General features: G+C 43.0%; 1 protein-coding gene across 4 annotated transcripts in view; it reads right to left on the reverse strand.

Annotated features, from left to right (window-relative positions):
* Positions 1-25,324, reverse strand: part of myripb (myosin VIIA and Rab interacting protein b) — a 172,090-nt gene that overhangs the window by 99,624 nt on the left and 47,142 nt on the right. Inside the window, exon 1 of one of the 4 annotated variants that reach the window (XM_090199850.1) lies at positions 15,751-15,887. The exons of the other annotated variants lie outside the window; for them this stretch is intronic. The gene's annotated coding sequence lies outside the window, so the exon portion shown is untranslated. Of the gene's footprint in view, positions 1-15,750; positions 15,888-25,324 lie in introns of those variants that run through there. 4 annotated transcript variants of the gene reach the window in all.

The raw sequence follows: 25,324 nt of genomic DNA on the forward strand, positions 1-25,324 counted from the left end.
GACCAGAGGAGAAGAAAAAAATATCCCCATATCATCAATGATCCACCACCATATTTTACAGTAGGAATAGGGTATTTTCCACTCATGCATTCTCATTTCGATGCCAAAACCACCACTGGTGTGTGTGGCTAAAAAGCGACACTGTAGATAAGGGAGTTGAGGTTAGAGCTGGGGCTGGTGGCTGCTGTTGCACCCCACCAATTGCTACATTTCCACATTTTAACTCGCCGCTCCGTTCTGATAGCTCCTACGGGAGGAATATCATTCCGGCCAACAACAAATAAAAAACACACAAATATAAGTAGGAGTTGAGAGACGATATAATGATTGTCAAAAGCAGAGAAACACAGGGCCTCCCGGGTGGCAGTTAAGTTCTGCAGCGCCAGCTGTGCCATCAGAGACTCAGGGTTCGCGCCCAGGCTCTGTCGTAACCGGCCACGACCGGGAGGTTCGTGGGGTGACGCACAATTGGCCTAGCATCGTCCGGGTTAGGGAGGGTTTGGCAAGTAGGGATGCCCTTGTCTCATCGCGCACCAGTGACTCATGTGGCGAGCCGGGCGCCAACACATTGGTGCGGCTGGCTTCTGGGTTGGATGTGCGCTGTGTTAAGAAGCAGTGCGGCTTGGTTGGGTTGTGTATCGGAGGACGCATGACTTTCAACCTTCGTCTCTCCCGAGTCCGTACGGGAGTTGTAGCAATGAGACAAGATAGTAGCTACTAAAAAACAATTGGATACCACGAAATTGGGTTGGGGAGAAAAAGGGGGTAACATTTTTTTTTTAAAGTAAAGAAACAAAAATGGTGATCATCATGGTTTTAAAACAATTATTAAAACAAAACGCTATGTATATCTCAGATGATATTGGTTCACTACACTGAACCTTCATTTTATAAACACTTCCTGTACTTTCTTTCTGGATTGTGACCTTCCAATCAGCCCCCCAGATACAGGTCAAGGAGACCAGTGGAGCCGACTCTATCCAATCAGGCACTACAATAAGTCAAAGTAACAAGGTATCACAAACCGTACCACTGGTCTGTCATTGACTTATGCACTCCTGTCATTCATCTTCTGACATTGTTAACCAGTTATTGTAGTCGAATCTACTATAAGTCATACTGTATGTGAAATGGCATTTACTGCAGAGTCGATACATAGTGTGTGTGCCCTTATCAGCTTGCAAGAGCATGACAACGGCAGTTTAACCTACCACAGTGATTGATGAAGTGTCATCTGGTTCGGCCTGTGATTTCACTCTCTCCTCTCTCCAAAAACGCAAAACACACGCGCACGCACACACACACACACACACACACAAATGATGAGTCCCACAGTGACACACAAACACACATACAAATCAATAACAAAGGTACTGAAATGTGCTGTGTCTCAATAAACTCAGTCGTAGTCACTCACACACCCCCTGGATCAAAAGCATATAGGCAATCAGCGCAGCACGCGATCTGGCATACTGCTAGGAGAAGCATACTACACTATTAGTAGGCCTCAGCAAGCTCGACAAACCTCTTCACAGACACGGCAATAACAACATCAGTTTCAATAGCAACTCCCCTGACGAGGATAGAAATATGTGTTTCTGATATATTAAAGCTGTAATATGTAGCTTTTAGGGAGACCTGACAAAATGCACATAGAAATGGCAGTTATAGATCTGTCATTCTCATTGAAAGCAAGTATGAGAAGCGGTAGATCTGTTCTATACGTGATATTTCTATGCTTCCAGTTTTTTGTTTAGTTTGTGTGCACAAGCGTCAAACAGTTTAAACAAAATAGTTTTGGTTATGGAAAATATATTTCACAGCGGTTTAGATGGTACAATGGTTCTCTACACTATACTTGCTTGTTTTGTCACATAAAGTGAAATTAGGCAACCAGGAAAAGGCTGAACGATTTCTGCATTGTGCATCTTTAAAGGGGCAGCAAAGTGATCACCCAATCCCAGATTGCCCCTTTAGCATTCAGATATGTAAGTGAAGGCCATGTTCAAGAACTGCAAAGAGGGTTTGTAGGGGCGTGAACTCTTAACAGCCGTGCACATCTTAAAATGTCATATTAGTTCTTCAAAGGACACATTAAAACAATACAGTACAGTGAATGAATGAATGAATGAATGAAAGAAACTTATCAACGATGCATAGTTGAGGACCAAAAAAAACATTCATTTAAAAATAACAAAACCAAACAAAAGACAGAGGCAACTTCAAACATTTTTCTTTAGCTACCCAGAGATTAATTTGGCAACATTCAAACATACCCTTCCATAGAAGAGCACTGTTATTATGACGACAGGGAGTCTTAATTTCATTACGACCCCACTCTCTGGGGAAAGACTATGGGGGAAAAAAAACAGAGCAGTGTGTGTGTATGTCTTTGTGTGTGTGTGTTTTCAAAGAACAGTCGGAAACTAAGAGCAGCAGGGTTATTTATCCAGTCTCTCTTCAGAACTTAGCTTAGTTAAGAAACAATTCTGTGGTGTGTCACATTTTAATTATTCCCCAGGGAAACGAAGAGGACAGCAACAGTGGTAGTTGGATACCCTCCCCTGGCACTGTAGTCTAATCTTTAGTGTGGTGCCAATTCTGTCTCAACACAAATGGATCTTACAGTAGAACGTGATCGGCTGTGCTTTTTAACTGCTTCGGAGTGTGTGTCTGTCTCTATGTAAAAAGCAGGTTGATAGTAAATGTCCACATAGAAAGTGGGTTGAGAATATGTGTCCACAATAGCGGGTGGGTTGAGTGTGTTTGTGTCCACCTCTGTAAAGCAGGTTGATAGTGTCCACAATAGAGAGACAGTTGAGGGTGTGTGTCCACTTCTACGTAGAGATACGGTTAACACTGTGTCCACATAGAGACTTGGATCAGCACATGTCCACCTCTGTATCACACATTGAGCTCACAATCTCATGTCAGAACTAGACGTTCATCTATGTTTCTCAAATGTCAAATTTTGAAGTTCTTCCAAACGTCAAATTTCAAAGTGTTTAAGTTTAACTTTAGGCATGAACTCCGAATATATAAGGTTGGTTTAGTATTAAGTTTAGTTTAGGTAATAACTCTGAATTCTTAAGGTTAGACATTATCTCCGAGTGGTTAAGGTAAGGGTTAAGGTTTGGGATAGACTTAAAACAAAAATATCAAAAACAACTTTCTATCGCTGGATTCGAACATACAACCTTTAGAACCAAAGGGCAGATCAAAAATGGCGATACTTTTCCCGCGGTTTAAAAACCCAGATTAAAACAAAACACCGTAGTAGGTACCTGTGGATGTTTAAATAGAATGTATTACACTCCACCATACCGTGGCATCATGTTGCATGATGTAATAGAGTTGGACTATTTATTCTCGGATGATATTAGTTCACTACACCGAACCTTCATTTTATAAACACTTCCTGAACTTTCTTTCTGGATTGTGACCTTCCAATCAGCCACCCAGATCCAGGTCAATGTAGACCAGTGGAGTCAACTCTATCCAAACAGGCACTACAATGAGTCAACTTAAACACAAACTGGACCACTGCTCTGTCACTGACTTATGCACTCCTGCCATTCATCCACCTTCTGCCATTGTAGTGGAATCTACTATAGGTCATATTGTATGTGAAATGGCATTTAGTGCAGAGTGGATACATAGTGTGTGTGTGTGTGTGTGTGTGTGTGCGTGCGTGCTCTCAGCTTGCGCGTGAGAGCATGACAACGGCAGTTTAACCTACCACACTCACTACAGACCCTGGTTCGATCCCGGGCTGTATCACAACTGGCCGTGATCATGAGTTCACATAGGGCGGGCGCACAATTGGCCCAGCGTTGTCCGGGTTAGGGGAGGGTTTGGCAGGGGTAGGCCGTCATTGTAAATAATAATTTGTTCTTAACTTACTTGCCTAGGTAAATAATAGGTAAAAAAAACTCTCCTCTACCACAAACACACACAAACGCACACACGCACACACACGTTTTCATTCACAGAATAATGAGTCCCACAGTGACGCGCACACACGCACAAATCACAGATCTATAATAAGGTACTGAGATGTGCTGTGTCTCAATAAACTGAGTCGTAGTCGCTCACACACCCCCTGGATCAAAAGCATATAGGCAATCAGCGCAGCACGCGATCTGGCATACTGCTAGGAGAAGCATACTACACTATTAGTAGGCCTCAGCAAGCTCGACAAACCTCTTCACGTGCTTCTACACCTGCATTGCTTGCTGTTTGGGGTTTTAGGCTGGGTTTCTGTCCAGCCCTTTGAGATATCAGCTGATGTACTAAGGGCTATATAAATACATTTGATTTGATTTGATCTTCACAGAGACGGCAGTGACAACATCAGTTTCAATATCAACTCTGATATATCAATATCTGATATATTAAAGCTGCAATATGTATCTTTTTGGGCGACCCAAAAAAAGTTAGAGATCTGTCATTCTCATTGAAAGCAAGTATAAGAAGCGGCAGATATGTTCTATATGGCCTATTTCTATGCTTCGCGTTTTTTTTCTTGTTTTCTTTCTCGTTTTTGCTTCTTTTACATTCAGTTTTGTACACAAGTGTCAAACAGCTTCAAACACAATAGTTTTGGTTGTGTAAAATATGTTTGTTTCACAGCAGTTTAGATGGTACAATAATTCTCTATACTATACTTGCTTGTTTTCTCACATAAAGTGAAATTAGGCTTACTATTAGAATTTTAGCAACCAGAACACGGCTGAACGATTTCTGCATTGTGCATCTTTAAAGGGACAGCAAAGTGATCACCCAATCCCAGATTGCCCCTTTAGCATTCAGTGATTTAAGTGAAGGCCATGTTCAAGAACTGCGAAGAGGGTTTGTAGGGGCGTGAACTCTTAACAGCCATGCACCTCTTAAAATGTCACATTAGTTCTTCAAAACACAACAAAGGACACAGAAATACAGTGAATGAATTAAACGTATCAACGATGCATAGTGAGGACCAAAAAAACATAAATTAAAAGTAACAAAACCAAGCAAAAGACAGAGGAAACTTCAAACGGTTTTCTTTAGCTATCCAGAGATTAATTTGGAAACATACCCTCCCATAGAATAGCTCTGTTATTATGACTACTGGGAGTCTTTTAAACTTCATTACGACCCCACTCTCTGGGGAAACTTTGGAGCAGTGTGTGTGCGTGTGTCTTTGTGTGTGTGTGTGTGTGTTTTCACAGAAGTCAGAAACAAAGAGCACGCTACAGAAACAAAGAGCAGCAGGGTTATTTATCCAGTCTCTCTTTAGAACTTAGCTTAGTTAAGAAACGATTCTGTGGTGTGTCACATTTTAATTATTCCCCAGGGAAACGAAAAGAGGACAGCTCAACAGCAGCAGCAGAAGTTGGATACTCTCCCCTGATACTGTAGCCTAATCTTTAGTGTGATGCCAATTCTGCCTCAAAACAAATGTAGCTTACAGAAGAACGTGATCGGCTGTGCTTTTTATTCGTCTCAATGTAAAAAGCAGGTTGATAGTAAATGTCCACATAGAAGGTGGGTTGAGTGTGTTTGTGTCCACCTCTGTAAACCAGGTTGATAATGTCCACAATAGAGAGAAGGTTGAGGGTGTGTGTCCCCTTCTATGTAGAGAGACGGTTGACACTGTGTGTCCACATAGAGACTGGGTTCTACCCTGTTACTGAGCTTATAGTTATAGTCTCCGCAGAGGAACCATACATCAAAGACAGGTACAGCATTGGAGCAAGACACACTCTCGTATAAAAAAAAAACCTGGTCTACAGTACACCTTACAGTACGGTTAAAGACTGTCTGCATCCAACATGGGAATAGGGGATAGGGGTCAAAGTAGGGCAAGTAGTGGCCGTATGGATGAGTCATAGTTCAGTGCAGACTCCACATTTTCCTCTTCCTTTAGTTCTAGCTGGGGTTGGACCATATTAAGTATGGAATGGCACTCGTCGGTCAGTTTATTAGGGACACCAGCCTGTTCACGAAAATGGATCACTCCTACAGACAGTGGTTCACGTGGCCGTGGCTTGCTATATAAAGCAGGCAGACAGGCATTGAGGCATTCAGTTACTGTTCGATTGAATGTTAGAATGGGAAAAAAGAGTGTCCTATGCGACTCTGAGCGCGGTATGATCGTCGGTGCCAGGGGCCGGATCCAGTACCTCAGAAGCGGCCGGCCTCCTGGGTTTTGTACGCACGACAATGCCGAGGGTTAACCGAGAATGGTGCAACAAACTAAAAACATCCAGTCAGCGGCAGTCCTGTGGGCGAAAAAACTGCTTGTTGATGAGAGAGTTGAAAGGAGAATGGCAAGAATCATGCAAGCTAACAGGCAGGCCACCATCAGACAAATAACGGCGCAGTACAACAGTGGTGTGAAGAACGGCATCTCGGAAGGCACAACTCATCGATCCTTGTCAGCGATGGGCTATTGCAGCAGGGTTCCACTCCAATCAGCTAAAAACTAGAAGAAGTGGCTCCAGTGGGCACGCGAGTGGAAAAACATCACCTGGAACATGACAGCGAGTTCAGTTTACTTGAGTGGTCTGTGTCGTCCCCAGACCTCAACCCAATAGATCATGTCTGGGAAGAGATGGAACGGGCTGTTAGCAGCATGAATGTACCGCCATCCAATCGGCAGCAACTGCGTGATGCCATTGCATCAGCATGGACCAACATCCCTGTGGAACGTTTCCGACACCTTGTAGAATTCCCCCTGAAGAATTCAGGCTGTTCTGGAGGTAAAGGGGGGTCCGACATGATGCTAGATGGGGTGTACCTAATAAACCAAGCGTATAGTCTAGACACATTATCCTCTCAATCAAGAAGAAAAGAAGTATGCAAGGAGAGTGTAATTCCACTTTCAAGAAATAAGAAGACATAACTGTTCTGATAAACGATACTTTGTAATGATTTCTCCTCCTGATAAGAAGCGATGGTTTTGGTAGGCCTTATTTACCCTCTGTAGTAGTATACCACCATCCATCCACCCAGCCAGCCAGCTAGGGGCTTCTAAACTCATATTCAAAAGCTGCTGCTTGTTCATCATACTGTCCATATGAATAATGACTGAGGCTCTTCCAGCCTCCCCTACAGTTCTCCCCTCTTCCTTCAGCTGTGTGTTTGACTAAAGCCTAAGCTTTGAACAAATTCACATTTGCTTTTGTAGGTAATACGCGCTTATTAGGCAAAGTCCCATTGATGAACATTACATGCAATAGTATTATTATTTTTCTTTATTTCTTTCTCATAGGGCTCTGGTCAAAAGTAGCGCACTAATTAGGGAATAGGGTGCCATTTGGCGAACCGACAAGGTACCATTAAGGTTGGTTCCGAGAGGAGAGTAGCATGTTGAGATGAGTCTGAGGGATTAGTAGTGAACAAGTCCCTGTCTTAACGTCAATTCCTCCATAAACATGGGCTCAGATTACTGCATAATGACAGCCGCCCGGTAAACAGCCAGCAATAAACAAAACAACAATATGACATCATGGTAAACACAGACGCCTGGACGAGATTGAGCCCGTCCTAAATGGCCACCTATTCCCCAAATAGTGCACCACTTTTGACCAGGGCTGCCAAATGGCACCCTTTTCCCTATTTAGTACACTACTTTTGACCAGGACCCATAGGACTCTGGTCAAAAGTAGTGCACTAAATAGGGAATAGGACGCCATTTGGGAGGCAGACATTATCTGGATAAATCAGCAGGCTATTTCCATCTACATATTCCCATGAATAAAGATACTGATCTTAAAGTCAAAATCCATGATAAATTGCTTATATTATTCATGTCAAACTCATGGGCATCATGAGGGAAAAATTGATGAATCCACATGAACTCAGTCATAATGTGTAATTTAAAAGCAATAAGGAGAAATGGGGCCGACATGGATCTGTGAGCTGCTGTACATACGTGTTCGCCATTCTGATGGATGTTAATGGTAAATCACACGCAGACGATCCCACCTCATTAAGAGGTGTCGGAGCAGCCATGTCCATGGCAACAGGCCGCTGAGTGATGGCCAGCGGGCACAGGGTCAACGGTGGTTCGGTAATTACCGTGGGCTGCACCGTATTACACTCTAAATCACCCGTATACGCACACACACACACACACACACACACACACACACACACACACACACACACACACACACACACACACACACACACACACACACACACAACCACCCCAAACCTAGTGTAAAGCCTTCAAACTTACCCCATGGTGCCCTGACTGGGTCGTACCACTTGGTTATCCTCCACACCCTGCCGCTCCACAGCTCCAGTCCTCACACACCCTCACCACACCAGTGGTCATGGTAATTAGGCTTCTCCAAGCTCTGATGCTGCTGATGGTCATTAGTAGCCTACCAAACGTACTAACTGCATGGTACTCAGCACTCTACTATTGTCCCTCTAATCACTCTGACATCAATGCAAATGTCTTTAAAAATCTAGTCGAACACCTCATGAGAGCCCATCAGCTCATGTTGCCCAACATTTCTACGGCCTATGCAATTTACGGGAGAAAACAGAGTGATGTCCTCTACTAAAAAGAGGATCCCATCAGCTTTCTATAGACTAGGTCTACTATATTTATTTCTCAACTTTCCGAATATTAAGCACATTTTTTATATTTACAACAGGAGTATAGCCTACCTGGCTGGCATGAAAATAAACCACGGGGAAAAGCGTCCTCAATTCGCTATTTAAATGCATAGATGACATGTATTATTTCCTGCTGCCCGTTTTGATACAGGTGCATGATAATGGTCCATTCTAAATCACAACAAATGTCACACATATATTATTTATTATATGTAAAGACATGATTCAATCAAGAATAGTCTGATGGGTGACAATATTAGCCCCTCACTTGTGAATTATATATTATCAATTGTGAATGATGCCCAGCATAAGAAACAATTACTTTTTTTGCGACCTGTTGAAATCATATAGTCGCACACCTCATGTATCCTAGCCCATAGGCCTATAAGTTTTAATAAGGTTTGTATCACAACTAAAGTGGCCAAATAACTTCTTAAAATTAAGCACATGAATCCGCTTCACAAGGGGCGTAGAGCCTAACTGGCATACATAAGCAGAGCGAGTTTCAAGTTTGGGGAAGATCATTTTCACCATAAAAATGCACCTTTATAATAAAAGCATTACATGCATATTTGCATTTATTATTAATGGTGTTTTCCGCTAATGGAACATTCACGCTTATAGCCTACTACCATGTGCGCATTGCTGCGCTTATAATGTGAAGACATTTTTGGGATGCTAGTGGTTGTATTAATTTGGGATCTATTGTATCCCAGAACTGTCCCAGACGGTTTGGAATATTTATTTCTCTCACAGAATAGGTTGACTTTTGTACTCTGGGGATAGTAGATTGACATAGGCTAGTGCTTTTGCTGTTAGGCCTACTCATCTCGTTGGCTGACGAAAAGTAATTGTGGATAGTTCATCCAATATCTTCAATATGCACCTTGGAATTGGATAAGGAAGCGCGCAGTTACGTCCCTGATGTGTCTGTCTTCACTTGTAGCCTGTGAGAAAGACCCAACCACATGACGGAGATCTGTGTGAGTGAGAGACGCTTCGGATTGCGCAGCACACTCAGGGCTGAAAAAGGCACGGATTTGTTAAGGGTGCATTACAGCCACAAAGGGGATACATTATCAAGTGCTTGTAGAATTGTGAATGAGAGACTATTGGAGTGCGTACAGCCTGCGCAAAAAAAACAACGCAGAGCTCATGCCTTTCGAAGCAACTTTTTTTCAAATCATTAGTCTCATCATGCAGCCATACATTGTATTAAAAATCAAAATATATAGCCCAACATTTGTAGAAAAACTAAAGTTAAATTAATAACTCTAAATTAAGCATTTGGAATACCCATTTCTTTGAAAAGTGCTCAAACAGAACCTAACATAAGGACAAGTCCGAGTATGCCATTCTGTTCTTCCGAAATAGACTACATTTTCTTCATATCATGCTTCTTTAGACCTGTCTAAAATAAATAATGGATTTATTGTGATGGTGTAGGCTATATTACATGGATTTATTAGACTGTGTGCAGAAGGCAGGAGATGCTAAATGTGTGTATGTTAATTAACAGTCAATTACCGTGAGACAGACAGTTATTTGCTTGACAATTACCGGCTGACGAAATTTCGCCACGGCCCTAGATGTGACTCGCATGATTCAGCAGCAATATTCGAAAACAGTCAGAGGCAGTTGTAGTTACATATAGGATGACATCATACATCCTGAAAAGACAGACAGATGTCACCTGTCCTTGACAATGTCTGGATCCCAAAAAGCACGCTATTCCCTATATAGTGCACTACTTTTGACCGGGGCCCCATAGGGACTAGGGAATAGGGTGCCATTTGGGACAAACACATTGTCTGTACACTCAGTATGGATACCACGCCCTTTACCACAGTTGAATAAGGATACTAGTACAACACATAAGGTCATCAGTAGCCAGCCAGGCATCGCAGGGTAAAATAACCAGGGGGAGGGACTGTGGTGCACCACAGGGAGTGTGTTGGAGTTGAGTGAGAATCTGTGCCATGTAGCCTTTAGCCAGCCACACACACTCGCACATCCAGTTAGCATTACACAATGGGCCAAGCTTGACATTCAGAGGAATGCAGACAACTGGAGCATAAGCTTAAATCACTGCAAGGTCGCCAATTACTACCAGACTATGTATCTTCTGTCTCTGAACTATTCAGGACTGAGCAGGAATATGCTATTATTTATACCTCCACCATGTTTTTCCAGAGGGAATTCAACATAGATGGTAAAAAAGGTAAAATAACGATGTAAAGAGGGAATTCAATGTTAGGTATTTAAATTAAGATATTTCAGATGACTTGTTTTATGTTTTTGCCTTTTTTATATACAGTTGAAGTCGTAAATTTACATACACTTAGGTTGGAGTCATTAAAACTCATTTTTCAACCACACACAAATTTCTTGTTCACAAACTATAGTTTTGGCAAGTCGGTTAATGTCCTCATCTACTTTGTGCATGACACCAGTATTTTTTCCAATAATTGTTTACAGACAGATTATTTAATGTATAATTCATTGTATCACAATTCCAGTTGGTCAGAAGTTTACATACACTAAGTTGACTGTGCCTGTAAACAGCTTGGAAAATGTCAGAAAATGATGTCATGGCTTTAGAAACTTCTGATATGCTAATTGACATAATTTGAGTCAATTGGAGGTTTACCTGTGAATGTATTTCAAGTCCTACCTTCAAACTCAGCGCTTCTTTGCTTGACATCATAAGAAAATCAGCGAAGACATCAGAAAAACAATTGTAGACCTCCACAAGTCTGGTTCATCCTTCGGAGCAATTTCCAAATGCCTGAAGGTACCATGTTCATCTGTACAAACAATAGTATGCAAGTATAAACACCATGGCACCACGCAGCCGTCATACCGCTCAGGAAGGAGACGCATTCTGTCTCCTAGAGATGAACATACTTTGGTGCGAAAAGTGCAAATCAATCCCAGAACAACAGCAAAGGACCTTGTGAAGATGCTGGAGGAAACAGGTACAAAAGTATCTATATCCACAGTAAAACGAGTCCTATAGCCACATAACCTGAAAGGCCGCTCAGCAAGGAAGAAGCCACTGCTCCAAAACCGCCATAAAAAAGCCAGAATATGGTTTGCAACTGCACATGGGGACAAATATCATACTTTTTGGAGAAATGTCCTCTGGTCTGATGAAACAAAAATAGAACTGTTTGGCCATAATGACCATCGTTATGTTTGGAGGAAAAAGGGGGAGGCTTGCAAGCCGAAGAACACCATCCCGACCATGAAGCACGGGGTGGCAGCATCATGTTGTGGGGGTGCTTTGCTGCAGGAGGGACTGGTGCAATTCACAAAATAGATGGCATCATGAGGGAGAAAATGATGTGGATATATTGAAGCAACATCTCAAGTCATCAGTCAGGAAGTTAAAGCTTGGTCGCAAATGGGTCTTCCAAATGGACAATGACCCGAAGCAATACTTCCAAAGTTGTGGCAAAATGGCTTAAGGACAACAAAGTCAAGGTATTTGAGTGGCCATCACAACGCCCTGACCTCAATCCTATAGAAAATGTGTGGGCAGAACTGAAAAAGTGTGTGAAAGCTTGTGGAAGGCTACCCAAAACGTTTGACCCAAGTTAAACAATTTAAAGGCAATGCTACCAAATACTAATTGAGTGTACGTAAACTTCTGACCCACTGGGAATGTGATGACAGAAATAAAAGCTGAAATAAATAATTCTCTCTACTATTATTCTACCATTTCACATTCTTAAAATAAAGTGGTGATCCTAACTGACCTAAGACAGGGAATCTTTACTAGGATTAAATGTCAGGAATTGTGAGTTGAGTTGAACTGAGTTGAAATGTATTTGGCTACGGTGTATGTAAACTTCCAACTTCAACTGTAAAATTGTTTTATCTTGTACTGGAAAAACACGTGACAGTTTTGTTAATCTGGTGTGGTATTTTTTAGCTGTGCAGTCAGTGCTTCGACCCAAAATGACACCCTATTCCCTATTTAGTGCACTACTTTTGACCAGAGCCAAATGAGAAAAATAATAATACTGTTGCATGTAATGTTCATCAATGGGACTTTGCCTCATAAGCACGTATTACCTACAAAAGCAAATGTGAATTAGTTCAAAGCTTAGGCTTTAGTCAAACACACAGCTGAAGGAAGAGGGGAGAACTGGAGGGGAGGCTGGAAGAGCCTCAGTCATTATTCATATGGACAGTATGATGAACAAGCAGCAGCTTTTGAATATGAGTTTAGAAGCCCCTAGCTGGCTGGCTGGGTGGATGGATGGTGGTATACTACTGCAAAGGGTAAATAAGGCCTACCAAAAACATTGCTTCTTATCAGGAGGAGAAATCATTACAAAGTATCATTTATCAGAACGGTTATGTCTTCTTATTTTATTGAAAGTGGAATTACACTCTCCTTGCATACTTTTTTTCTTCTTGACTGAGACAGTAATCTCTCTGGTGGTGGGAGTATAATGTGTCTAGACTATAGGCTTGGTTTATTAGGTACACCCATCTAGCACCGTGTCGGACTCCCCTTGTCTCCAGAACAGCCTGAATTGTTCGAGGGCATTGTTCGAGAGCGTAATCTCTCTGGTGGTAGGAGTATAATGTGTCTAGACCATAGGCTTGGCACAGACCACTTATATCATGAACATCTCCCTTATTGAAACCGTCACATTCCTGTGAAGACAAAATACTGAACCATCATTGACAAACTGAAGAAAATCTCTTGATATCATAGAAAATGTCATAGTAATTCATCAAAACAATATCTATAGCCGGGTGCTATCAAAAAGATTGCTTTGAATTACATTATTCCAGACAACTCAAGGCTATCATTGCTTTTTTTTAAACGTGAATTTAAAGCAGTAACTCCCCTCAAATCCCTCCGAACATTCATGACTCTAGGAACAAGAACATGTATTCAAATTAGCTGCTGAAGTTTCGTAATTGTATGTAATAGTAAAAATATGACAGTTATCCATTTACTGAACAGTTTCAATTGTGGAGATACAAGTTTTCCTTTTGACAGTAGAGCAGTGCAAGACATAGGGAAGACGGAGCCTAATGATGCAGTGTTCTACAATTACTGCACAGCAAACTGTGCAGTACTCTGTGACCCACAGCTCTAATGTCATGTCATTGTTAACAGAACCGGAGCCAATCTAAGCAACGCACTGAGCACATCACCTTCATAACGGCTTAATCACTAGCATGACAGGGTGAGCTAATTAATCTCTCTACCCCCGCCATCTCTCCTCAACACCCCCCATCCTTGTTACCCCACCCCTGGCGTACCCTGTTCTGCCAGCTAGCTCCGTGGTGTGTGTGTGTGTGTGTGTGTGTGTGTGTGTGTGTGTGTGTGTGTGTGTGTGTGTGTGTGCGCGCCACAGTGAAACTGTACAATCTGAAACTAGAACTGTTCAGCTTTAATCACATAGTCGAAGCGGTGATGCTACATAAAACCCAGTCACTGTCTGTGTCACAAATGGCACCCTTGTCCCTATATAGTGCATTACTTTCACCAGGGACCACAGGGAAGAGGTCAAACTTAGTGCACTATGTAAGTAAAATGGTACCATTAGGGGGCGCAGAGCTACAGTACCAGTCAAAAGTTTGCACACACCTACTCATTCCAGAGTTTTTCTTTATTTTTACTATTTTCAACATTGTAGAATAATAATGAAGACATCAAAACTATGACATAACTGTGTGAACTTATCCTGTGCAGCAGAGGTAACTCTGGGTCTTCCTTTCCTGTGGCGGTCCTCGTGAGAGCCAGTTTGATTCCATATGTGTTATTTTAGAGTTTTGATGTCTTCACTATTATTCTACAATGCAGAAAACAGACAAAAATAAAGAAAAACCCTTGAATGAGTAGATGTGTCCAAACCTTGGACTGCTACTGTAGTTACGGTGCAATTATACAACATGGCTTGCTCTTGGGGTGTTCAACAATGACTAGGCAATAGAAAGTCCATACCCCCTTGAACATCTTTATGTTTCAAAGTGGATTTTTTTTGCTATTGCTCGACACAAAATAATCCAGAATGTCAAAGTGAAAAGAACATTCGACACATTTTTACAAATTAATTAAAAAAATTATTATCTACAATGTAGGTCATTGCATAAGTATTCACCCCGTTTGTTTAGGCAAGCCTAAATTAGTTCAGAAGTAAAATTTTAAAAAATGTTAATAAGTTGTATGGACTCACTCTGTGTGAAACAATAGGGGTTGACATGACTACCCCTTCCTCATACATACGACATCAGGAAGGTCCCTGAATCTGTGCTGGATTCAACTACAACGACCAGGTTTTTTTTCTCTCGAAAGCCTCATAAAGAAGGGCAGTGATTGGTAGATGGGTATCTATAATAAATCAGACATTGCATAGATCTTAAAGCATGGTCAAGTGAATAAATGTGCTGTGGATGATGTATTAAACCACCCAGACACATCGAAGAGGCAGTCGTCCTTCTGAGCTGAGCTGCAGGAGAGGACGGAAACAACATTGCAGTGACTCCACAATAATGGCCTAAATGACCGAGTGAAAAGAAGAATACAAATATTCAGAATGAAAATATTCCAAAACATGCATATGTATGCAACAAGGCACTAAAGTAATACTGCAAAAAAAAAACACGGCAAAGGAATGCACTTTTTGGCCTAAAAGCAAAGCCTTGTTGGGGAAAATCCAACACATCACTGAGTAGCTGCCTCCGTATTCTCAAGCGTGTTGGTGGCAGCATCATAGTATGGGTATGCTTGACATCGGTAAAGACTGGGGAGTTTTTCAGGATAAAAAGAAACGGGATGGAGCTAAGCACAGGCTAAAATCAAACCTGCTTCAGTCTACTTTCCACCAGACACTGGGAGAGGAATTCACCGTTCAGCAGGACAACAACCTACAACACAAAACCACATCTACACTAGAGTTGCTTACCAAAAATACAGGGAATGTTCCTGAGTAGCCAAGTTAACAGTTTTGACTTAAATCTGCTTGGCAAGAAGATAAATCTATGGCTAGACTTTCTGTCTAGCCATGGTACCCAACATCTTGACAGAGCTGGAAGAATTTTGAAAATAATCATGTGCAAATATTACACGTGTGCAAAGCTCTTATGAGACCCGAAAATACTCACAGCTGTAATCGCAGCCAAAGGTGTTTCTAGCACGCATCAACTCCAGGTGCTGATACTTATCTAATCAAGGTGTATTAGGGTTTCATTTTCATCCCTTTTTTTTTTCCTCAAGTAAAAATGTTCTTCCACTCTGACATTGCAGAATATTCTGGGTAGATCGTTGACAAAAGAACTGACAATGAAATCAATTTGAATCACACTTTGTAAAGCAACAAAATGAAGAGAAAAAAAAGGTTCAAGGGGGTGTAGACTTTCTGTTGGCACTGTATCAGTAAAACAGCCCGAGGGCCAGTCAGTTTGTGCTATCATACCAGCTCCTTGCCATGTTTGACTTGACAATGAGATCAATGGAGTTGGCGAGAACACAAAACAGATCTGGCACACAAATCAGGCTACTAAAACATGGGTTAGGGAACGCTGTACAGTAATGACACGGGGGATTATGAGTGGAAAGACTGATTAAAACACTGTACTTCACATTACCTCTAAATTGACTATTGTGAGTTTTGATGCCAAAATAGTATATATATAATAGGATGTAATTTCCTTAATTTCCAACCTCGCTGTTCCTCGGTTTTTCAATCCACAGGACACATAATGCCTCGGGCATAAACACACACAGAGCACCTTGTGTACTGCGCCATGTCGGTGGTATAGCGTGTGTGTCCTCAGGAGGCTCAGCCTCGGAGGGTGGAGAAAGCTGATTCATTTTCACAAAGAGAGTCTCAGCCAGCCAACTGTAAACTGTGTGAAAACTCTATTTTATTTGCCCGAATCCACGCACACGCCATGACATTAAGACTCATTCACTTTTCAGAAAGATGTTCCTGCCAAATCTCCCGACATGTTGTTTTCAGAGGCCTCGTTGATATTTGAGGAGCGCGGTGCATTATGACTTTCAGCAAACGTCATCAAACGATGCGAGGAGAGAGACACCTTTGTTCGTTCGAGTGGGCTACCTTTTCCACAGAACACAATCGTGTTTCGTGTGTAAATAGTCAAGGTCGGTCACCCGCCACCTTTTCTAATGTGTGGCGTTTTACACTCGTCTTTGGGATCTAGACACACTCCCTCTGGTTTTTTGTTGCACCAGACTACATGTATGTCACGGCCACAGAAAACGCATAACGCATACGCCGTCGTACCACAATAATGCTAAATCACTTCAAAACAACACTAAAAGCATAAACGAAGACTGAGAAATCAAGTGGTCAATTCAAGCATGGTCAATTCTCATTAAGGATGTTCACGTTTGCCTGTAATGATGGCCCATTCCAATAGAGGGTGCTGACAAACTATGTGAGATAACAACACAGATTTTTCAAACATTACAACTCATATGACAGAGGAATAGAAAGCAGGTATTCCAACTACAAAGGAAATGTCCACGTAAATAACAGACAAAGACTAAAACAAGAGTTTCGAGCAGCTTTGTTTTATGCTGGCTACTGGTTTAGCTGAGCAGAGAGAAATAGAGCTTTTTGGATCACTGGGTGTAATTAAAGACATGCTCTGGAACTTTGGTGACTACTAAGTATTTTTTAAACCTCCCGCTTTGGGCTGGATGTGTCAATGTGTAGTTCATACATGTATAATCTGTAAGCAGAAATACCGTTTTACCTCCGTTAGCCACAAAACCCCTAGTTTGAAAGCGACTGTTTTTCTGGAACCTGTGCTGCGCCATTCCCCCCCCCATGTGGGCCAGTCCCCTATCCATTTGAGTTCAACCAATGGGCTTCAGTCCCTCACCATTTGAGTGACAGATACCAAGAACACGCAACAGAGTGGGAGAGAGACAGCAATCACGTGGTGCACATATCTGCACATATGTGACATAGTACACAATTTCCGGGGGCCATTTTTGACTTGTGAGCGCTACTTTCAGAAGTACTTGTTAAAAAGTATACAAAAGTATTGGATTATCTATTTGATGATTAGCCAAACACACAAAGATGGAAAGGGAGAGAAAGAGAGAGCGAGAGAGAGCACGCGAAGAGAGAGAGTGAGAGAGACTGTCCTCTATTAAGCTGTTCAGTGGAGGGTAGCTTTATTAAATCATTACCACAGTCAATGTGAAAGAAGAAGTACAATATGTTTCTTTGGGTAATGACTCCTTCTGAGAAAATATCACAGAACTTGATGATACAGCTGATGCATACATTACACATGTACACTGCACTTACCCACAATTGCGCACACGCACGCAGGGAGTGAGGGAATCCGTGGGGCCAGCAGGGGAGTCCTAACCTAACAACCTGGACAACAGTGCTCTCTATGGGCTTTACAGAGCAAGGTCGACCCACCTCCAACCTGGCAACCCATGGACGAACTACGACAGAAAACAATATGGCAACCCACTATGACAGGCTAACAGTGAGTTACTTCTGGCAACCCACTGATGAACTATGACAGGCTAACAGTGAGTTACTTCTGGCAACCCACTGATGAACTATAACAGGCTAACAGTGAGTTACTTCTGGCAACCCACTGATGAACTATAACAGGCTAACAGTGAGTTACTTCTGGCAACCCACTGATGAACTATGACAGGCTAACAGTGAGTTACTTCTGGCAACCCACTGATGAAATGTAGTTTATGAAAGTTCAAATCAGGGTGGCTGGTCTGAATGCTCATTTAACTTCATCAAGTAAACTGTTGGATTCGACATTTTGAACATTGAGATATTAAATAAACGATAGGGAAGACGCATAGCATCAAAGGAGAAAGAGACTGGGTCTCTGTAGAAAGACAGATAGTTGTGTTGGAATGTGTTGGGGGAAGGGAGTAGAGCAGTTGGGAGACAGATGGACATTTGTGGATTAGTGGAAGGAGGGGTTGAGGTCAGGAGGTGAGGTCAGTTCCCCTTAAGGGAGTAATCAGGGTTTCGTATCTGGTTACCTTCTTCTTGTTGAGCTTGAGATATAAGGATTGGAGAGAATGAGTGTCTTAAGTGGGATATAAATATCTGGATGGGACAAATGTTGGGTTGTCTGATTACAGCTGTACAGAACCTTTGGGAAGAATTCAACTTGATTCAAGCTTCTCTATTGTCTGGGAGTTATTTACTCTGAAAAAGAAGAACCTAACAAAACAGAACCTAATTCTCTTTGTTTTCTATCATACGGGCATGGTGGGAATCAATACAAACATTTCAGCGTCTTGTTTCTTCTCCTCTTTCCTATTAGCCATGCGCGACGAATGTAATTCACCTATTTAACTTAGAGCCTCTACGCACAATAATACATTCCTCACGCTTGCTGTTCCAACATTATGGGCTCACTCGTCCTTTCTCTCAACCAATGGTTCACCTCTCAACCTCTCTCTTAACCAACGGGTGTTCATCTTGGGACGTATATATATATATATGTCAACTTACCCCGTGTTCTCTCACTTGCTGTTTTTCTGCAACAGTTGTCAAAAGCCATCCACCTCCCCAAGACCAGCAGCATGGTAACCTTAAGGCCTGTCATTGGAACTCCTTTCCCCGAGCAGGGGGGGGGGGGGGGTTGATGCCAGCTGCCCGACACAGTATCGGGCGCCGAGGAGCATTCCTCTGTGACGAAGCCATACCTCAAACTATGAATACTATTCCATATTGCATTATGTCTCTGTTGTTCATTCAGTTAGGCCTGTACTCGATTGAACTATGACAGAACAACAGCGCAGCCTTTACACTGGGGCAACCCACTGATGAACTACGACAGACCCCTTACAGAAAAACCAAATGATTTCACATGTGGGAAAATCAGAGGATTTCACGTTACGTATCTAAATTCACGTGCAGCCTTCACAATCTGATAACCCACTCATAATCTATGACAAACCCACAGATAAATCCATCGATCTGGAAATGTTATCAAGCCCTATAATCCACAGTAGTCCCTGGCAACCCTTTGTTTGGAAGTCCAGGAGGGCACGAGCAAACACCATTAACTCGTAACCTGGCAACCCTGTAACGCACCGTTCAAACCCCAAAGCACACACAGAGCACTGTATTAAAGTACCATCCATGTCCACTGAAAAAGTGAATCTGACAACCATATCATCTTAACACTGCTACATTCCACTTGTATCCTGCTGCTGCAGACCAGTCTCATAATACAACTACCTGGTTACCCGGGATAAAAGTGATTTCTTCTCGGGATGGAACATTTGTTAAATACCGGGAAAATATTCAACCATAGTATCAACAATGGTCCAACCACCCAAAGGACATCCAGCCAACTTGACACAACTGTGGGAAGCATTGGAGTCAACATGGGCCAGAATCCCAGTGGAACACTTTCAGCACCTTGTAGAGTCCATGCCCCAACAAATTGAGGCAGTTCTGAGGGCTAAAAGAGGTGGGGTGTAACTCAATATTAGGAAGATGTTCCTAATGTTTGGTATACTCAGTGTATATAGTGCCCTAATTTTGCCAAAGGTTAATTTGAGATGAAGACTTTGGAAGACAGTAGACAGCATTACATGCAGTACCGTTTTGCTCGCAGACAAAATTGAAGTTGCCAAATCGATATCAGTGCATCCATCCCAAGCACGAATGAACAATAGCGCGAGTAGAAGCACATGCACACACACTTGAATATGTTGTGCATTTACCACACCGCTCCACCCTGGCTCTCACCCAATGAGATGCCTTCGTCAAGAGTGCTAGACCAGGCCCCGAAGCTCCTTATCAGATATCCCCTACAGTCCCAAATGGAACTCCAGCCTCTATAACATGTACTATTTTTGACCAAGGTCCATAGGGCTCTGGTCAAAGGTGGTGCACTTCCTCTACATCCTGTATCTACCTGCTACCAGACCTCTCGCAGGTCAGTAGAAGAGCTAAAGGAAAATCAAAATCATAGGATTGATCTGACGCAAGCAAGGCCACGGCAAAATAAAGCTAATTTGTAGCATTGACTGTGAAACTAATGGTGTGGTTAGTGGGAGTGAGACGAGGGCCCGGGGCTCTGCCTCATGTTAAAGACCTAAGCCAGCTAGATTTGGGAGGGACATTGATTCTCATTTTCCCCTCCGTTGGGTGCAGTTAATGGGGGATCAGGTGGTAGGGAAGGTTGGGGGGGGGGGCTGATCAATATCTCCCCCTGGACTAACCCTCATTCCACCAGTCATTCTAGACCCACCTCCATCTCTACCACTCTCTCTCCCTCATATTTTTACTTTTTTTTCTTGCTCTCCCTTTTTCTGTCTCCTTCCTTCCCTCACTCTCATTATTTCTCTCACTCCATCTCCCTCCCTTTCTCCCCCGCCCCTCTATCATCTTTCTGTCTGTATATAAACCTGATCTACAATAGCTCCCTGTGCGTGTGTTTGTGTGTGTGTACGGGCTACATGTGTGTGTGTGTGTGAGATCCTGACAGTGACTATACAGTTATTTTAATGTGCAGTAATGGGGTTGCTGCTCCAGACATTGACCCAGCTCAACCCAGAGATGGCGGGAGCAAGCCACCTCCTAACACTGGTCTGCATCTCAACACACTATCTCTGTATAGCAACATATGCCCAGATAAGACATGCAGCTTACTCGCAACACAACAGACAAACAGCTGGCCGTTCTATTCTCCATTACAGGCTTCTCCAGTCAACGCGGCTTATGCCGTTACGGAGCTTTCAAAGGAAAGTCATTTAGTGCTCCGACACTTTTGTGATGGAAAAGCTTGTAAAGTGAGTTTCCACCAAACTGAAGGATGGCTGATTTATTTGCTCAGAGTATTTCCGAGGAGAATGATTGCCATGGAAGGGACAGGCATGTCATTGCCACAGTGTCTGCATCCCAAACGTCACACATTTTGGGGAAAAGTAGTGCACTACATAGGGAATAAGGTGCGCTTTGGGACGGAGCCCCTTCACCTGAATTAAAGCTGTTTAGAATTCTGACGCAGCCCATCTGGCTCTGCTTAGCCTGCTTTACGAGACAGGGGGTAGGATAACCAACTGGAATCTGACATGTACGATGTAGCGGAGTAGCTGAGGACTGCAGAGAGTGAAAGAGAGGAGAGGAAGAGAGAGAGAGAGCGAGAGATAGAAAGATAAACGGCTGTTTCTCATATGTTGTCAATGGGGGGCGAGTGCTGCAGATGCTGCCTGAGCTACCGTGATTATTACACAGGCTGTTGTCACGCCACATCTGCTGAAGCCACAACAAGAGGGAAAAATGGAGAGGAAAAGAGAAGAAAGACAGAAAGACAGAAAGAGCGCGAGAGAGAAAGAGACAAAAAGAGTGGGAGCGAGAGAGTGCGAGAGAGAGGTGTGTGTGCGCTTCTCACACACCACTACTGTACAGAGAAATCTCCTGTCTAATTTGAGCTGAGGGGAGCAGTGTATCTCCACGGGGAGTAGGGTTATACACAGGCAATGCATACTATTTGTAGTGTTCAGACCTAGGTTCAAATACTATTCGATATTATTTCAAATACTTCATCTGTGCGCGATTGAGCTTGCCTGGCTTAATGGACCAATAGATTAGTCTAAAAAACGCAAACCCCGCCCACCTGCCACTCCAGGCAGGCTAGAGCAAACGTTTAGAATATTTGAAATACTTCAAATAGTATTTGAAACCAAGATTGGTAGTGTTCAAAATGTAGTCGCAACCTATTGAGAATGTATGGCTGACACAACGACTCTCCATCCAGGGTGTACTGTGAAGAAAGGACGAAGGATGTGGGTGTTACCGGGATGAATAATTCTCTCTCAGCAGAAAGACAGGACGGCGCTCCACAACATCGGTCATCTTTCTCTTGTATGTCATCATGATCCATCTACAGCTATTAGTCTCTCTCTCATCCCCCTGTTTCTATCCGTCTTCTCTCCTCTGCCACTGCAGTCCCTCCCTCCGTACTCAGGTTTTGGGCCTGTGTCCCAAATTAAGAGAGAACAGGGTGCCATTTGGGATGCGAGGCTTGGTGGTGATGGTGATGGTGAGATTTAGAAGCCAATCCTGGAAAATTTCCCCGTAACAAGCATTTTGTTATGGATGGCTGCAGCGTAGTGGTGTAACTCAACCCACTGCCAGTGTGTGTGTCTGTGCATGTGTCAGTCATCGCTGGGAAGAGATCCACACAGCACACAACAGCCACTCTAGTCCTATTATTTACTGCATCATGGCGTCTGAGTGGGAGTTGATTGAAAACGCCACGGGCCTAAAGTTACCGTCGTTGCTACCGATTTCTGATGACTAGGCTTTAAAGAACATTTCTCTTCTCACTGCAGGAATTTAGTTCGCTTTGGATTTGGTTTCAAATTTGCTTACTCTCTCTCCGTCTCATTTTGCTCTCCACCCCTTCTCTTCAGCTATAGGTTTAGCTCTGTTCTGGGGGGGGGGGGGGCATGGGCTTTAGAGTGTTAATACCTTCCTACTAGCCTCTCACAGCTTCAATTCACTTCACTTTAACTCATTCTACCAATGACCAAACCCATTACAATTTCCCCTGCTTTTACCTCAGGAGTTTGTCGCCACACAGTAAAGCTCAACCATTGGAAACACAGGGTGTGTCCCAGATGGAACCCTAGTCCCTATTTAATGCACTACTTTTGACTGGTCAAGTGCACTATATACTGTAGGGAATATGGTGCCAGTTCGGACACAGCCCGTAGCCGTAAACAGATACTGTCCACTGCAAGAGAGTACGCTAGCTAACTGCGCTCTCAGCTGAAGTAGTGCTCGGGCTGAAGAGCTCTCACAGAAAATGCAGAACCTAATTGATTGTCTAAAACCCAAGGCATGCCAATCTCAAAGCCAGCCATGCAGTGCATGTTTGAGTGGCTAAGAGATGGAACGAAGCAGAGAGGAAATGATCAAAACAACAGCTGGGATTTTGAAAAGCCCCAACATTCAACAAGCTGGCTGTAGCACACTGTTTATCAAAAAAAAAACCTGTCCATTCATTTCCTTATAATTCTCTCTAGACTATACTTCTCCTTTTCCTCCTCCTCTCACTCTCTCTGTCTGTTTCGGATGCAGTGGTTGCTGGCAGAGAGGATATTGTTATGCCTATAGTGTGCAACGGCAAACAACACCTCAAGAGAGCAACTAGACAGCAACAGACGGAGACAACACGTTACTTGCATGAAGAGGTGAGGTTATAGTCTGTGAGAGATGTGCAGCACATCAAAAGTATGGGGAGGGCTTAAGGATTTTTTATTTATTTCACCTTTATTTAACCAGGTAGGCAAGTTGAGAACAAGTTCTCATTTACAATTGCGACCTGGCATGGGATGCACAATTCTTGTAACTTTCTCAAAATTCCCAGGTTTTCCATAAATCCCGGTTGGCAGATTTTTTGGAAATCCTGCTTATTACCCCCTGATTCCAGGAATATTCCAACTGGGATTTCTGGAAAACCTTTTGGGAAATGTACCGGAATTGTGCAACCCTGGGGGAGCTATTCAGCTCTGAACCCAAACCATACTACGCAGGAGTGGCAGGTAGCCTAGTGATCAAATCCCCAAGCTGACAAGGTAAAAATCTGTCGATCTGGCCCTGAACAAGGCAGTTAACCCACTGTTCCTAGGCCTTCATTGAAAATAAGAACTTGATCTTAACTGACTTGTCTAGTTAAATAAATATTTTTTTAAAGCAGAGAGGCTTTTTTATAATACCTCCCAGATAGAATGCATTCAACTCACCTCGACAGACTTATACAAACTCTTACTCATGCACCTGTCCTGTAACATTAACCATGATGAATCTTCAGCCAACTGCAATCAAAACAGAGACAGCCGAAAACTCTGGAGCTCAAGCTGAGCATTGTCTCATTGTGTTTGAAGTAAGCCCAAGTCCTCCTCTCTCCCGTCTTTTCTCTCCTCTCTTCGCCTATCTGGCTGGATCCAGATCCTGCAGGGAGCCTTCGACTATATCTATGTCCAAAATGGCACCCTAGGCCTATTTCCTATCTAGTGCCCTAAAGTGCCATACGGAGATGATCAAAAGTAGTGCAGCATATAGGGAACAGCGTGCCATTTGGGACGCAAGCCTTAGACTATCACACACTCTGCACTAAACCCCCCAAAAGCCACTCCAAACCCAGGATAATGAACCATGTCAAATCACTTGAACCTCTCGGCGGAGGCTAATACTGACTGGGAAATATCGCAAACCCCCCATTAATCCAGGAGCCGTGAAGTTCAATTTTAATGAAACCGTTAATTCTATATTAGAGAGCCTGGCTACTGTCTGTTGGTGTGCGTGCCAAATGGCACCCTATTCCTTATGTAGTGCACTATAAAAGGAAATAGGGTGCCACTTGGGGCCGTCTCTGTCTTCTACACCACTCACTCAGACTGACTGGGAAAGCTTTGCTCTTCTCATCTCTCTCCACTCTTAGCTCAGCAGCCATGCATAACGCTAGTGATCAATAGGAGAGGGGGGGGGGGGTGAAGGAGAATTTGTAAAGAATTTACTAAAAAACAGAGCAAACTAGAATGCTATTTGGCCCCAAACAGAATACCTGACTACTGTGACTGACCCAAAATGAAAGAAGGCTTCGACTATGTAAAGACCTGGCTCTCAAGAGAAGACAGGCTATGTGCACACTGCCCACAAAATGAGGTGGAAACTGACCTACACTT

This window comes from Oncorhynchus mykiss, chromosome 15, assembly GCF_057628025.1.
Source record: "Oncorhynchus mykiss isolate SJ-2025 chromosome 15, ASM5762802v1, whole genome shotgun sequence".
NCBI lineage: Eukaryota > Metazoa > Chordata > Actinopteri > Salmoniformes > Salmonidae > Oncorhynchus > Oncorhynchus mykiss.